Source organism: Phymastichus coffea, unplaced genomic scaffold (assembly GCF_024137745.1).
Source record: "Phymastichus coffea isolate CEN01 unplaced genomic scaffold, Cenicafe_Pcof_1.1 PCOF00013, whole genome shotgun sequence".
NCBI classification, from domain to species: domain Eukaryota; kingdom Metazoa; phylum Arthropoda; class Insecta; order Hymenoptera; family Eulophidae; genus Phymastichus; species Phymastichus coffea.
The window spans coordinates 3,211,595-3,228,777 of NW_026706824.1; the positions used below are offsets into that span (position 1 = coordinate 3,211,595).

A 17,183-nucleotide genomic window follows, 5' to 3' on the forward strand; every position below is an offset into this window, starting at 1 on the left:
ACGACTACCGTTATTTTTTATCTTGCCGACGAACGGATACAGCTGGGATTATTCTAGTTAATTTAAATAGATTTAGTTGGATACCAATCGTTGATTTGAGGTTATTTCAATCAGTTCTCGGTAAGTTATCCTAATGTTACGTCAACTTTCAGATCATTTGAATGAAAGAAATAATGAAAATTAAAAACATTTATATAATGGTTATGCAGTATTTTTCCAACGAAATAAAACTTTATGTCAAAAGTTCTTTTGTTGGTACAATGTTTCTACGACGATTAGTTTAAGATTTACGCTACGTTGTCTGTTGTTCAATGTAATAATGGCATTGATAATATAAAAGTTTTCTGCTCTATATAGAAATTTTAATTACAACCTAAACTCGAGTCGTTTCATCAATGACTCAGTTATGTTAGAATAACACTGTGGTGACCTTATACTCTTCATTTTATAAATGTTGCATGTTTTTTGTTGAGGTAACGTTGTACGACAGTTATGCTACGGTTTTCAGTTTCTATTATGTTTTATTTTATCAACTAACACTATATGACGTATTAAATTTGTTATCGTTTTATTTTAATTATGTAATTATTACTTTTTAGCCATAAGGCCAAGGTAGTAGTACTATTACTTTTTCAATCTATCAATCTCGATTCTCTCTCTCTCTCTTTCTCTCTAAAATATGATCATTTATTACTTTTTTTCTCGATATGATCGTAAAACATAAGCCGTTATAATTTTGTTAAATGCCATCATATATTCACGAAACTTAGCACATTAATGTGTAATATACAAGCGTGCGGCTGTTCCATTAATTGTTAATATACTAATAATTAATAATTTTGGCAAAAAATTTTATAGTAGTTTCCTTACTTCGACAAAAAATCTAATTTATTTAATAATTCATTCGAAAAATTTTACGAACACGAAGGACCCTTATAAAATATCGTTAAAATTAAATCCAGTTACAAAAGTAAATATCATTATGTTGTGAACTTATACAATGCTAGGAATGTTTTCGTTTAGAAAAAAACCCAAAGAAGAAAATAATTTTTGAATACTTGACGGTCCACAGACATTTTTACACCAATTAACAAATAATACATCGAAACGAAGCTAGTTTTCTATTTCAAACTATGTGTGTGTAGGTATATATTAATATATAATACTCTCTACACACCAATATAATATCTATTTCTGTAACTGGATTTAATTTTAATGTTACGTATATGAAGGACTCTCGTATTCTAAAATTTTTCGAACAAATAAATAAAATAGATTTTCTATCTGAATAAGAAAACTAATATAACATTTTCTACCAAAATTAATAATTTTTCGTATATTAACAGTCAATGTCATAGCCATACTATACTTCACATTTATGAGCCAAGTTCCGTGAAGATCTAACGGCACATCATTTGTTTGTAATAAAATCATCATTCGTCAATATGCATGTATTTTTGCATTTTTATATTGCAAATGATGTTTGTAATATAAATTGTGTATTTGTAATATATTGTTATTGTATTGTTTGCTTTTCAACGCAAAATACATTATAGTTTTTCAATTAATATACCATTATACCATGTTTCAAGTATGTTTCACTTTTTGACATGAACTGCTTTTTATTCTTCTACATTCGATGATGTTAGCAAAGCGTGAAGGCATATTTTTTGTCGACGGTCACATTAACTTTATCTTTTTAGTTATTTTTTTGTTTTCATTTTCTAGTCACTGCTAGTCAAATTTTCTTTCTTTTTTTTAAAGATATCATATTTTTAAGAAAATTATTGTAATTTTACTTTGATCGTTCAGGTTTTTATCAAATAAATGGAGTAACATTCATCTACGTGGAAGCCTGATTATCTCTTAAAATGCACTAATGGCTCTTATTAGAAAATATAGGACAATTATCATCATTTTTGTACATCCCAATTTCCGTTCTAAATTTTCAACTTCTGGAAAATATCCTAGTCGCCTACTATTTTGACCTAAGTTGAAGTAGTCAATGATATTTTCAAAAATGTACATGTTTAATACTCATAACAATACATGTACAAGATTAATTACTAAATTTATACTTATTATTTTAAAAATAGTTTTAGTCAATTAATAAATTTGAGTAATCAAAAATGAAATTGAGTATTAAAAATTAATACTGACATTAAGAACATGAGTAATGCTTAATAGCGTTTTTTAAAAAAGAAAGTGAACTCGATTACATGAAACACATCAACACAAATTTTTTGACTTCTATAGTCTTTTTTAATAACTAATCTTGCTGGAACCTTGGAAAACTAAAAAAATTAATAACATTACAATTCTTTATTTTCTGACGTTTCATTTTTACGTAAGATTAAAAATTCTCACACGACACTTTTAAAATTAATAAGATTTATATTATTAAAACATCTTGCTATATACATTTGAAAAGAAAATGTGTTCATTTTTACTAAAACACCATACTGCTACTATTTATTGTGCTGTTTTTATTGCATTTCTAAAATTGTACGTAGAGTTTTGATTTTATTTTAATTAATATATGAGTATTAGCTTACAAAACAATTTTTTGCAGATTTCTGAAAATGAGTTGATAAAAGTTCGTCAGAGGTCGTGTCGATAAAAACGTATAACGAAAATATATAGTTCATTTCTTTTTCACAAAATTATTAAATTGTAATAGAATGCAAGGATGTAACAAAAAAATGCTTTGTTCATATTATTTATTAATTTCTTCAAATTGATCGAATACTTTACCGTAATGTACACGGCATTGAAAAGAACAATAACGATGAAAAATGAAAAAAAAGAAATTGTAATTATAAAAAATATTCAAAATATACATATACATAATATTTCAACTACGAACTTCCTATTTCTCAATATTCAGCATATTCTGAATACAATTTTCAATAAAATATGTCATTTAGTATTTAACTATTAATAATTACTAAACTATTAAATGTGATAAATATTAAACTTAATACTCTATTAAGTCGTAGTTGTACATAAACAATGTAATGTAGAAAGAATTAATCATTTAAAATAGAATATCTTCTTGGAAGAGACATATATATAGAGACAATAATTTCCATGTATATAAAAAAAATTTTTGTATATAAATTTGAATGTGCATTATAGAATACTTTTAATTTCAACTACTTGTTCTGATTTTGACGTTCTCAAATATCTCTATTCTATATTCAACATAATTCTTTGCTGGTATTCTATTCATCCATGATTCCCCTTTTATTTTCATTGTTCTGAGACCGAATGCCTATACAATAAAACGTACAATTCGTAAATGCTCATTCAAAGACAGTTATCGACTGGTTTCCGCTATACCGTTTCTCTTTTCAATTTTTGAAAGGGTGTGTCGTGTAATGTGATAGGTTGTGTCTATTATGTGCATACTCTCTTTGAAATGCTATTGCGGAAATCAACCAATCGCAAGTTCGTGTGGGTGTGGTTGTCTAAAGTATACATTTTGATTGGCCTTTGCTGTAGGGTAGTGAAGTTCCACGCTATACTTTCTATCGCATTCCCTTCTCTTGATATCTACCCAATCGTAAGCATTTGACACTCCTTACTGGATTCCCTAAGCTTGATCTAATCTTTACAAACGCTAGTGATGATACAAGCAATATTGAAACTGTTTCAGAACCAGTCATCTTTAATAATTTTCGAACTACTGTTGAGGGAGCAAGCATAATATATTATATTGTATAATTCAAAATAGGACTAATATTGTGTAAATACTATATCTTTCAGTCAAACTTAGATTTATTATTAACTATAAAAATTGTATTGTTATGAGTTATGACGTTTTATGATAATATAATCTACGTAATATATCTGGCAGAAATGTGCATCTTTTGAGAATATTTCTAAAAGTAATGAATCAATCGTCTTTTATAGTACGTTCCTTTACATATTAAAATTTTTAATTTCGTATTTAAATTTTCCCCGCTCATGCATTTCTACAACATACATACGCAAGCTCTGCATAGATGCACATTTGGTAGATACCATAGAAACAGTTTGAATGTCTCCAGTGATAATGCCATGTATCCTTAGGTATGATTGTTCATTTATGTGATAGTATTTATACACACTAGTACATCTAAATCCCACTCATAGAGGAAGTATTAGATGACAAATAATTTCTCAAAATCTCTATAATAATATGTTTTAAGATATTATGTATCATAATCCATCATTTTTAAGGAATTTTCTCATGTAGGTACGTGTGTGGACGTATGTGTAATCATAATTCAACTTATTTTTACGATTTATTGGTCAAAAAAAAAAGATTTATATAACTTAAAAATGAGAACAAACATCATTCTCGTTTTTTTATAGTCGATAATTATAACAAGAAACTTGGTGTAAAGAAAATTTTCATATCTTGAAAATTTGTCTTAATATTTTTTAATATATTTATTATAGTTGTCTCATATGTAAGTAAAATAATTTCTTAGAAGTTCTAAGTAATAACGCTATAAAACTATCAAAAAATACTTTTATCTTGAAGTGGTTCGTTTTACTTTTTATGACGTTACTTTGCATAAACCATTAATTAAGTTTGATGTACGGAGCATTCGGTTAATTATAGTACCTGAGATATTAGTATTTCTATACTACATATGCGTTCTCTCCACGAAAACAGTCATAATATTTCACTAAAACTAAATTATTTATTGCCTAAGATTATTGCTGAAAGCTTGCAACAATAACTTTAATATTATATCTCATATAAGTAACACATTCATGATTAATTCGTAAATATTTTATGAATAAAAAAATTATTTTACGTGTTAGTAGATATCGACGACTTTTTATAATGCCGAAATAGTAATAGTTTATCATTTTATTCAAATATTCTCCATCAAAGTAATGTATCGCATCGACAGTCTTTTGAAATTTTGTAATTCTGTTTAAATAAAATAATTACCACATGCTATAGAAGATATGTACAAGTTACATATATATATTGTATTGCTGAATGTTTTGCTTGCATAATGTCTAATTCCAGTTATTACATATAAAAGCTATTGATCATAAAAGATTATATGACGCAATTTTATAGTTCATTCATAAATAATTCACGAATTACTTACATTTGGTTTTGTGATTCGAAGACGTAGAAATTACAATCCGATATAGATATAAGATATATTGAAATGAAAATGAATAAGCAGTATCTTCCTTTTCAACTAACTAACAATTACTGAAGCTCAATTATCAAAATCATTTGATATCCTTATTGTTGAGTAAGATAAATTCATTTATTTAAGAGATTTCATTGTTGTATAATAATTAATTTAGGTACTTTAATTTACAACCATATGCGTTGTAATAAATATAATGTAATAATACTTATTTGTTTAAATGAGACACGTTTATTAATTTTTATAATAGTACAATAAAAAAAAGTATAACTCCGAAGTTGGTAGTAACGTAATCTATTTTTAATTTTGTTAGCCGCAGGCCCCACTATTAATTTTATGACGTTTATTGTAGAATTGGTAGTTTGGAATGAAATTCGTTTCTAACATAATAATTATAATTTTTTAATGTGAATTACAAGTCATTTCCTGACATCTATAAAAAATTTATTTTAGAACATTTGATAGTTTACTGTGGTTTATTTACCTTTCTTAGATTATTATTCACGTTTTTTAATATATGAGTATATTATATTAAAAAAAATATCACATATAAGGAAATAAATAAATATTTATGTTATGGTAATTTGAACAATATGAATATTCTAATAATATTCATTACTTATGTGTCTAGCTTTTTATCTTTCGTTAAAAATATTTGATAATGACATCTTATGCAATAGGAATACCACAGTGAAAATTTATTATTCCTATGTATTGTGAGTCCCTGGACTCGCATTCACTATTATATTTTTGAAGAAATGCGTAAAAATATGTTAAAAATAAAACAAGTATAAAAGTTTTGGAAGAAACGGTTTATTCGAACCGGATAATTTTTTAAAATTATTGTTTAAGGTAAGATGAATACATCTGTGTAATTTTTTTTAATTAGGTATTTTTAAAAGTATAAATTTTTAAAATTTAGGTATTTCACATTTTCTACTTACTTAATGGGAGTTTTCTAATCTATTTAATATTTTTCTAAATTGAAAAATCCGTCTTACTCTTTGAATTTTCATCTAAAATTTTATATAATTCAAAATTAAACAAAATATATTATCAATTATAAAAATCGTAGGTTATCCGCAGACGTACTATTTTCAATTAGCAAACATGCTTTTTCTATCCTTGATGTAGTATGCTTTTGAATAAAATGTTTTTGACTGTCATTTATTCATATCATCATATATTCTACGAATTGACTCGCTGATAACGAGGATGGTCATATAAATAGAATAATAATATTTTTTTAAATATATTTTTTATTATTAATTTGAATAATGTCTTATAATATAAATTTATTTTCACACTTTCTATCCTTGTTATATGTACAAAGAGAACATCATTGAACTTTTTATTTCACTAAAGGCATGAGATTTATTTAGATAAGCTGTGTAGTATGTATACGGTGTGTATTTTTAAATTATAGTAACGCATTTTTAATACTCTCAAACCTTTATCACGAGTATGCTGTCAATTATGAATTGAACGGCATATTAAAATTTTTTACTTAAAACGAAAAATTGTTTAGAACTTTCATAATTTTACATATTTTCAAATACATACAATAGTAGGTAAACCTAGAGCTCAGTGAGCTGATGTCCTCCCTGAGCTGATGCCCGTACATTTTGACTTCGACATTGTCAACTCCCCCCCCCCCCCCCATGCGTTCTGCGTTCTACGTTCCACACTTTCAGTTTCACTGTGTATATGTGTGTTTTAAATTTTTAAACATAATAATATAAGGTGTATTTATTTAATAATTATTTATATTGTTAAATAACATATCGATTTATATTGTTAAATTATGTATCGACAGGAGGCTGTCTTATAATTTAAAAAACAAATGAACAGACAGGATCGAATGAGAAATTTATTTAAGCACAAACTCCCACGATGCAGAGCTAACCGCCGCTCCGTATAGTTATACACGTATAGTTATATACGTGTATTCGCCTCTACGTCTGATGATTTCGTTTGAGTGTCTTCTTTCCAATCGAGTTGAACTCACCTTAAGCCACTTGACTTGTGACACTCAATGTATCTTAGGTGTGACTGACTTTATACCTAATCTACCTAATCCCCTAGATGAAATCGGATTAAAACATAAGCCTTTATATATCGATTAAGCTAATAGGAAACGAAATGACGTAAACGGCGAATAAAATTAACAAAGTTTAATCAATAAAAACTACAGTCTTTTATGGGCCGAAAGACTAACGCACGCTAATAGGATTCACAATTAATCATTAATATTCGGTGAGAGAGAGAAAGAGAGAGAGAGAGAATTCGAAAATTGCCGCGAAAACTAACGCTCGGCGCGAATACAAAAATTTAAGATCGCGACTGACAAAATATTTTTGAAAGTATTTTGTTGAGTTGATAAAGGGAGGTGCACCTACCCTGCGGTGCAATTACGGTTTATCAGCCGTAATTGTTGTTGAAGAAAATCAACTGTCGATACTCCTCTAATTGATCAGCTGCGCTGCCTCGCTCTCCAATCTGTTACAATTTGCTGCTGCTATACTGCTGCTACTTGCTGCCGCTATAATGCTGTTGCACTCACGCACGTAAAAAAATAGTCCCAGAAAACTTTATAATAAACTGCGAAACACAGTGCAAAACAAGTTGGCGGTATTTTCGCGAAAGCAGCTGAGGCTTAACTGCCTATTTTCAAACTCTCGTGCGCCCTCTCTCTCTCTCTCTCTTAATCGTTCGAACTAACATGCGAGTAAAAGAATCGCGAACGGATCGATTAATTGAATCGACTACCGTTGCAATATATATATATTTAGGAATATTATACTATATATATATAGTTAGGAACTAGGGACCCTGTGATACAGGGTTTGTCGCATCCCTATACTTAAGCATATATGTATGTTTGAACAGGTATGTCTCTAGGGACTAGAGACTCAAGTGCTTTCGTTCTGGTAGTTTTTGATGAGTAGAATTAGTTTATAGGCAGATTGATTTGATTTTAATTATTATTTTTATTGCGCAATTCAATAATGAAAGTAGAAAGAATGCTTTGCCACGTGTTTGGCTGAGCTAGTAATTTTAAAAAAGAAATGGACGCACCTTGTACAGTTATTAGTGTATATATATGCTAGCTAGGTGTTTGGCATAGGGCCCGAGCGCGAGCTCTCTTTTTCTCTCATTCAGATTTAGCGTGGCTTGGTAGTGCGCGTTGGTGGAGAGCACGTGATAGCTCTCTCTCTCTCTCTCATGATTCAGCGTGGCTTGGTAGCGCATATTAGCTCTTTCGTTCTGATTTAGCGTGACTTGGGAGTGCGCTCCTCACTCGAAAAAATAAGAAATCTTTTGGATGGAGATGTACGTAGTACACCTGATGAGATGGAAAGTATTTTTTCTTGTAAATTTTTTGGCGGAACGTCTTTTCTGTTTACCGTTATCAATGAGGTTGCGTAGATGACCGCTGTGCTGGTCTTTACTAATTAAACTGTACTACTACAAGATGGTGAGCTGGAAGTTATCTTTTGTTGTAAAATTTTTGATGGATCATCAGTGCTGTTTACCTTTTTTTCGACACTTGGTTTAAAAGATTAAATCTTATACGTTTTTTTCTTTTTCGAAAAAATAAGAAATCTTTTCAAAGAAGATGTATATAGTACTCCTGGTGAGAGGGAAAGTATCTTTCCTGGTAAATTTTTTGGAAGTCCTTGCTATTCACAAAAAGCGTTCTCGTTTGCCAAGAGAAGGATTTTCGGTGACGAAATGGTAAGAAGTTTTCCTATATAGAGTTTCCCGATGAAACTGGCTCGTCAGTAGTTCTATAACTCAGTATCTGCTAATTTTTTAGTTCGTGTTATGTTGTGTTAAATATATTTTGAAAAAAAGAAAAATGGAGTTTATCACTCATTTTTTAGCATTCTTCAAGTCTATAAGTATACTCGAATTTAAGATTTACATTCAATAATTAAGTATATATTTAAATAATTTTTAATAAAAAATATTTAGCCTGCAGCTCAATGCAAACTACCACTGAAGATCCTATACGAGTTGCTGATGAGTATACTCGTATTGGTTAATATTTTATCTTTTTTTTTATTTATTGAATTAATTTTAAGTCATTTATATTTTTTTCCAGGTACTACAGATAATTAAGCCAGAAATCCCCCAAGGGGATCACATCTTAATAATGTTAGGCATTATTAAACTGGTAAATAAGTTTCATATTTGAAATATATTTTTATTTTGTTGAAATATAAATTTATTTTGTTACTTTCAGTGGCAGCAGGATCTAATAAATTTAAAAAGATAAGCTCAAGTAATAGCTAATAATATAGAACAGCTTATATCAGACTCTAGAATGGATCTAGAGTGGCAGGCTATAAGTCGAGTGGAAAAGAAGAGAAAAGTTGTGGAGGAGCATCAAAATCTAAAATCTTTAATAGAAATCGCCAAGCGCCGAAATCTTGAACGATAAACAGCGCCTATACAACGGACTACCATTTACGAGCTCTACCACGACCTACGGTATTGGAAAAATTTACAACGGATTTCATTGGTCGACCTCATGGAGTAATACCGGTAATAGTATGTATTTCATTGATTTAAAACAACAAACACTTCAAATCTTAAATTGACACTTTTTTTCAGAAAACCATGTCGGTTCAGGTAAATTTCCAATATCTAGTGGAAACAAAGCTTGTCTGCCGAAAAAAAATAGAAGTAGTGAAATGGACAATCAAACTTATCGACTTGCCAATAATGGGCAAACCTACAAGACCACGAAGAGTAGTTGGTAGAAATAAAAATTTTTTTTTCTTTTTCATTTATTTAGCCTTTTGAGCCTTGTTGACCATTTCAGCTACACAAAAAGTATCATACATTGCCATTAGTAATATACAGTATAATTTTTACATTGTGAGTTACATTAAATTTTCAAGCCGCACGATTTTAAATATGAGAGAATATATAAACAAGCATTAATGTCAGGAAGAGATACAATGGATTCTACTCTAAGAGAAAGCGAGTAATCTATTTTTCGTAAGTTTTTTATCAGCACGCTTCTTTGTTTATCATATAAAACGCATTGCCAAAGAACATGATTAATGTCTTCATCTGCTTCGTTGCAACTGCAGATAGGATTCGAAATAATGTTTATTCTGGCTAGCTACGCGGCTAGGTTATAGTGGTTTGCTCTTATGCGAGATATTGTCGTAATAACCGTGCGATCTAACTTATGCTTTTCAAACCATGTAACCTTTTTATTTAGGAAATAAGATTCAAAATAAATCTTACCCTTATGACTACTTTGATTAATGAGGATTTCATTCGTTTGAGTCTTGCAGTCAGCTGAAAAGATTTCATATAGGTCAGTGAAGGGGCAGAGATTCAAATCTGTCTAATCAAAACTAGTCGCACTCTTAGCGAACAGATCGGCTGATTCGTTGCCTTGAATTCCCACATGGGAAGAAATCCAGAAGAGTTTTAGAGAGGTTTTGAAGGGATTGTTCGTACGAAAAGAGTGTAATTTTTTTTGATTTGAAGAATAAAAGGGTTCACTTTAATATCAAGTTTAATGTTTTGGAGAGAGAGCAAGGAGCTGAGCGAATCAGAAGAAATTAGAATGTTGTGGTTTTTGTTTACAAGAGCAACGGAAAGGGCGTCATTTAAAGCACAGCACTCCGCCGTGAAAACAGAGGCTGAAGAGTGAATTTTTTTGCTAATTGCGATGTTCAACTGAAGAGATATACAGGCGGAGCCTACTTCAGACGAGGATTTGCTACCATCAGTGTAAAGAGCGAGAGCCTTATTTTCCGCGACGAGATCATCTATCAAAAGATCTGGTTTCTGAGTGTTCAGTAGTGTCTTGCCAAATGACACATCTATAGGAAGGTTTGTAAATAAGATTTCATAGTCGAATTGATATAAATTGTAAGTTTCGTGAGTGATAGCCCTTTTAAATACGTCGTGGCAATCGACTAGGATGCAAACGATAATTCTTTTAGTTTTCCCTTTAGATTTTTTATTTATGTTATAGTACATTTTACAGGCACGTGTGGTCTGAGACCCACTATTGGAAAGCGTTTTGGCAAGAAACTTCTTACACAAGTGGGCGGTTCGCATTTTTAAAAGCGGAAGTTTAGCTTAAGCTAAGAGGATATTTTTCGGGGTGCTAATGCAAAGACCAAGCGCGCTTCTTACAGCGATGTTTTGAATTTTTTCGAGTCTGTTGATTTGCATTTTTTTATTAGGAAAGTGAATGAAGCTAGCATAGTCAAAAATCGAACGAACGTAGCTTTTATAAAGTATAAGAAGAGTGGTTGGTTTAGCCCCCCACCAGGTACCACACAGAAACTTGACAATATTAAGGGCTCTAGAGTATCTTTTATGAATTTCCGCAACTTAATGGCAAAAAGTAAGCTTTTAATCGAAAAAAACTTCTAAAAAACGCACATAATTGCTAGATTTTACACATATATTGCCAACTCAAACTTCAACATTACCTGGAGCTATGTTCTTGTTGTTAAAATGCAAAATAACAGTTTTTTCTGGAGCGAGTTCCAGCCCCAGTTGTCTGAGGTTAAACTGAATCTTTTTTATGGCGTTTTGCAATATGCTTTTAGCTCTTTTGATAGACCTGAATTTAATGTATAAGGCAATATCGTCCGCGAATGGAGAGACGCTGATATTCTTTTGGAAATCTTTAACTATACCAGCCACGTACAATATATAGAGGAGAGGGCTTAGAACTCCTCCTTGAGGCAAGCCTTTATACATTACAATCGGCTGATCACCGGAAGATTCGGTAAAAACTTGTCTTTCAAAGGTAATGAATTTGATAAATCGTTAACTGATTTTTTTAATTTTTGTTGGCTAGCTGATCATGAATTTCATTGAGCATTTTAATAAGAGAAACAGTATCTTTGGTGAACTTTCTAGTTACATCCGGAATGTTTGTCGCTCCATATGCGAGTACAAGAAAGTCGGTAAGTTGCTTGAAATCAAGAGGGTAATTATTTGTGTTCATCATGACAAGAGGTTTAGCTGAATCTAGTTGATTCTCCACGTCCTCACTAGTCACTTTTTTTTTACTCATACCTTTAAATTTCTTCAACGGCCGGCCAGCCCGCTTCTCCAAAGCCGCAGTGGCTGCTTCAGCCACTTGAGCCGCTCCAGCGAGTGAACTTTTTGAAGAGGTTATCTGGGGGGGGGGGGGGATATTTCTTGCTTATCTATTGCTGATATTAATTTAGTCGTGTTGTCGATGGCTGGAAGAATTTCTTTGTTGCGAGGATCAATGTGACAGGAGGCGGGGGTAACATTTTCAACGGCAGTGGTTGTGTTGTTATTTTTGGACTTTTCCGTCGATTTCGGCGTACTAGCACTTATATTCTTGCAGTGTTTCGCTAAATGACCTTTATAATTGTATTATATCGAATCTAGTATTAGACTCTCGAAAATACAAAGATGCACACACTATATCATATGAGTGGATAGAATAGAGGAATATTTTAAAATGACTACAGTTACATCATGTTATATTCATAATGTCGTTGCATTATTCAAATTGTTACATTCCATTGGTTTTCAAAATATAACAATTACAAGTTAAAAGTACGCAAAGTCAAAGTTAAATTGTTGTCGCCTCGTCAGAATTCTTAATATTCAAAACAGCTTTGTCCGGGTCATTTACATACGCGCTCTTATTTAAATTCTTGAACTCGCCGTTGAAATGTATTACGTGACTTAAACTTAACAATTATTTCAAAATCTTGTAATTTTAATTAGTTAAACACTTTCAATTGTTCGTTATTATTAGTTTTCTCTTTTTCCATCACTCACTATGGTAATCAAATTAATAATGTGATCGATTTCATCGATTCAAATCATCACTTACATGTTAAATGAAAGACTAAGCCGATATCGCTGCATTCTTCAAACGCACTACAGCGGTGTGGATTTCAAAGAAGAATTCTTTATCCTGAAGCTCACAGTTAAAAAATTCCAGAATGTAGATTTGTCAGACGACTGCATCGATGTCATCATGGTGAAGAATTGTCGGCGTTGATTAAAAAAGAAGGGCTGCTTTCTGGACCGGACAAAACACCTTGATACTAAGATCGTCGCACTTCCAATATTCTCCAAATGATTCGAGAAAGTCGCTCCATCCTTAGTTAGCCAACGAAGAGTCACTTGTCCAAGGAAGGTCCGTATCCAAAGAGCGCCGTTAGCAGAGTGTACAGAGCTAATTGTGTCGCCGGCAAAGGCGCGCAACATGACTTCTCCCGCCGACTGCTCCGCGAGCGCCAGCAACTGAGCGCTCGAGTCAACGACACACATACACACGTTACAACTCTCTCCCTTTTTTAGTGGTTGAAGTCAACCGCTTAAAAACAAAGAAATCAGGGAGAAGTCCGCAATTGTCCCCAATAAATTTGAATTACCCTCCACACTATAAGCAGAGGCTGTGTCCCGCACACTCTCCGACTCATATGAATCAGAACATCCGCTACTCACGCTCATACAACACATTCATACCACATTAAAAATCACACAACCAAGCACACTCATACTCGCATTTCAAGCTTACTCGCATTTTACATGTTAATCAATTTGCAAATTTTCATACGCTTTATACATACATATATACATAGGTGCACCTTCAAACTATTCTACTTGCTTATTGCTTAATCTAATTCTTACATAACTAAGTGTATCGACACTTTACAAAGGCGCGTTTCAGATTTTGTTTAGTATCCGATTGAAGCACATCCTTCCTGAAGGATCACTCCCGTTTTTACCAATATTAAAACGCTTTAAACTAAGCCTTATTATATTTTCTTAAATTTGCGCGATTATACACGCCTTTCTCGACACTCTGATCGTTTGGATCAACTAAAACATAAGCATTTCGACCCAGGTCCCTTGCGACTTTGAAAGGTCCCTCAAACAAGTGGAAAAACTTCCTGGTAACCTTATCTAATGCATTAGACAAATGTCTTACTCTCAGAAGCACCAGGTCTCCTTCTTTTATTACTACTTTAGATGGCTTTTGACACTTGGCACGAGCCGCATGACTTTTTTCAATATTTTTCCTTGCAAAGGTTATAAGATATTTATGATTAATGGGATTTGATTGTGGAAACTTTAAAAATGTAGTTATTTTATCCTGAATTTTTTGTCCAAAATGCAATTCATTAGGTGCACAGCCTGTACTATGATGAGTCGTTATATTAAATAGTTCCTGCATTTTAGATAAATATAATGGCCAGGAGGTATGTTTATTTTCGCAATATGTTCTGAAAAATCTGCCTATTTCTCTCATTACCCGTTCAGTGGGATTGGATTGGGGATGTCTAACTGAACTATATACAACCTTTATTCCTAGTTTTTCTAATTCGATTTTCCATCTATTGGACGTAAATTGACTACCGTTGTCACTCAAAATTCTCTCGAATTTTCCGCATTCCGGAATGTATTCTTCGATAAGTCTTTTAAGTGCGGCACTTGTCGTGGCTTTCCTCATGGGGTAGAGGCGAATTAATCTTGAAAACGCATCCAGGACTACGAATATGTACTCCACTCCCCCCCGACCGCGAGGAAGAGGGCCATAAAAATCAACCGTCACCAGATCTGATGGTTTATCAGCCTCGACGAGTTGATATGGCCCCTCCATCGCGATCGTGAGATATTTCACGCGCTGGCAAAGGTCGCAACTCAATATATGAGTCTTCACGTCTTTAGTCATCGTACGCCAATAATAGTACCTTTTCAAATATGACACTGTTTTAAATACTCCAGGGTGACCTAATTGAAAATGAGTGAGTTTTACTATTTCATCTTTTATTTCTTTTGGTATTACAATACGCCATGCCTCTGATTTATAGTCTTTCATGAATAATACGTTCTCATAAACCTGCAAATGTTCATGTTTACTATTTTTATTATTTAATTGTTTAAGGAAATTTTTGCAAGCTATGTCTTGATTTTGCCTTTCAGCTATATTTTTCATGATTTGTTTTAATGAGGTATCTGCATTGAACAATGCCATTATTACCAATGAAGACACTTCGTCATTCTTTATCGTTGGCAAACTGTAATCACAAAGGGATGAAATCATGAGAGTTTCCTGTGTATATTCCCTAAATTTACTTTCGGGATTACGACTCAGAAAATCAGCTACTGTGTTGTCCTTTCCTCTACAGTGTACTACAGTGTATGAGTATTGTTGCAAATACAGAGACCATCTTATCAGGCGTGAATTATGAAATACGGTCGAATTCAAAAATGTTAACACTTTATGATCCGTTACGATCTCAAAAGTCCCGCCCACCAAAAACTCTCTGAATTTTGCAATACTATACACGATACTTAGAAGCTCTAATTCTGTCGTTGTATATTTTGTTTCAGTTTGTGTTAGACATCTACTGGCAAGAGAAATTATGCAATGTTCCTTATTTTTATCTATTTGATATAAAATACCTGCTATACCACTATTGCTTGCATCTGTTTGAATTTTGAATGGGATGTTCGGGATAACATGACTCAAACAAACAGTATTTGTAAAATTCTGTTTTAATGCGTCAAAGGCACGAGTATGTTCTTCCGTCCATAACCATTCTGAATTATCCTTTAATAAATCTCGAAACGGTGATATGAAATTGTTATGTTTTATTGCGAAACGTCGGTAGTAATTACATACTCCAAGTATGTGTTGTAATTGTTGTTTGTTTTTCGGATTTTCAAAATTAGTTATTATTGCGACACGTTCTGGGTCAGGAATTATCCCGTTATATGATACGATAAATCCTAGGAATTTTATTTTGTCTAATAAAAATTTGCATTTTTTTAAATTTATTGTAAAACCGTTTGCCATCAATTTTGAGAAAATGACTTGTAAAACCAAAATATGTTCTTCGAATGTTTGAGTACCGATTGCGCAATCATCAACATAAGTTGCTGAATATTTATTTATATTTATTTCGTTTGAAAAATTAACTTGATTGTTTTCTTTCTCTAGTTGATTTTTAAAAATGTTCATAATGGGAGCCTGGCTCGATAAGGCCATTGTAAAAGCTCGAATGAAAGCGCTACTTGCTGTACTTATACCGAAAGGTACGCGTATAAATTGATACATTCGACCCTTAAAGACGAATGCAGTAAGTGGTCGTGATTCTTTATCTAGTAAAATTTGCCAGTAGCCCATCGTCATGTCTATCTTGGAGAAATATTTAGCTTTGAAAAACACTTGTATGATATCAGTTATCATTGGTGGTGCTTCATGGTCCTCTTCCAAATATTTATTTAGATTTCTTGCATCGAGGCACACCCGTATCGCTCCGTCGCTTTTACGTACGATTCGAAGGGGATTACAGTACTGACTTATAGCTGGTTCTATGATTCCTGCTTTACACATCTTTTCCAAACACATCTCTACTTCATCACGCAATGCGTATGGTACTGGATATGATTGGTTTATTTTCGGATTTGTAGACTTTAAGCGCAGTTTATGTGTATAATTGTTGACACATCCAGGTTTGTCAGAGAATAGTCTTTTAAATTGTATGATCATCCTCATGAAAATGCTCTTTTTTTCCTCATCAATCATTGTGAGATTTCTCGCGATTGAATCAAACTCCTCAGCAAAACTATTATCATTGTTGCTTTCGACTGTACATGCGTTAACTTTACTTTTATTTAGTAAATTATCAAGATCATCTATGTAATCATCTATACTTGACATTACATTACCTTCGGATATTTCTTTTCTTATATCCTCAATCGTATCAATACTACATTTTTTGTAAGAAATTTTGTCATTATCTTCTTCTTGATTATTTTTTAATTGCGATTTATTTACGCATCAATAATGTCATTTTCGATCATGTTTCGATTTGACGTTAAAATATATATGCATGTTTTGTCTTTTGTTTCTGTTAAAACCAATCTTTCCGAAGAAGCCGGTTCAAACAATATCGATGAGGCTTTTACTATTCTGTTTTTTATTTGTATTATTCTATGCCAATAATTAATAATCAATCCAAT

The 17,183-nt window shown here is 32.0% G+C and overlaps 1 protein-coding gene across 1 annotated transcript in view; it reads left to right on the forward strand.

Annotated features, from left to right (window-relative positions):
* Window positions 1–3,996: 3,996 nt before the first annotated feature.
* LOC131673513 (uncharacterized) overlaps window positions 3,997–17,183 on the forward strand; it is a 1,322,481-nt gene continuing 1,309,294 nt past the window's right edge. Inside the window, exon 1 of the mRNA XM_058951551.1 lies at window positions 3,997–4,074. The gene's annotated coding sequence lies outside the window, so the exon portion shown is untranslated. The remainder of the gene's footprint in view (window positions 4,075–17,183) is intronic.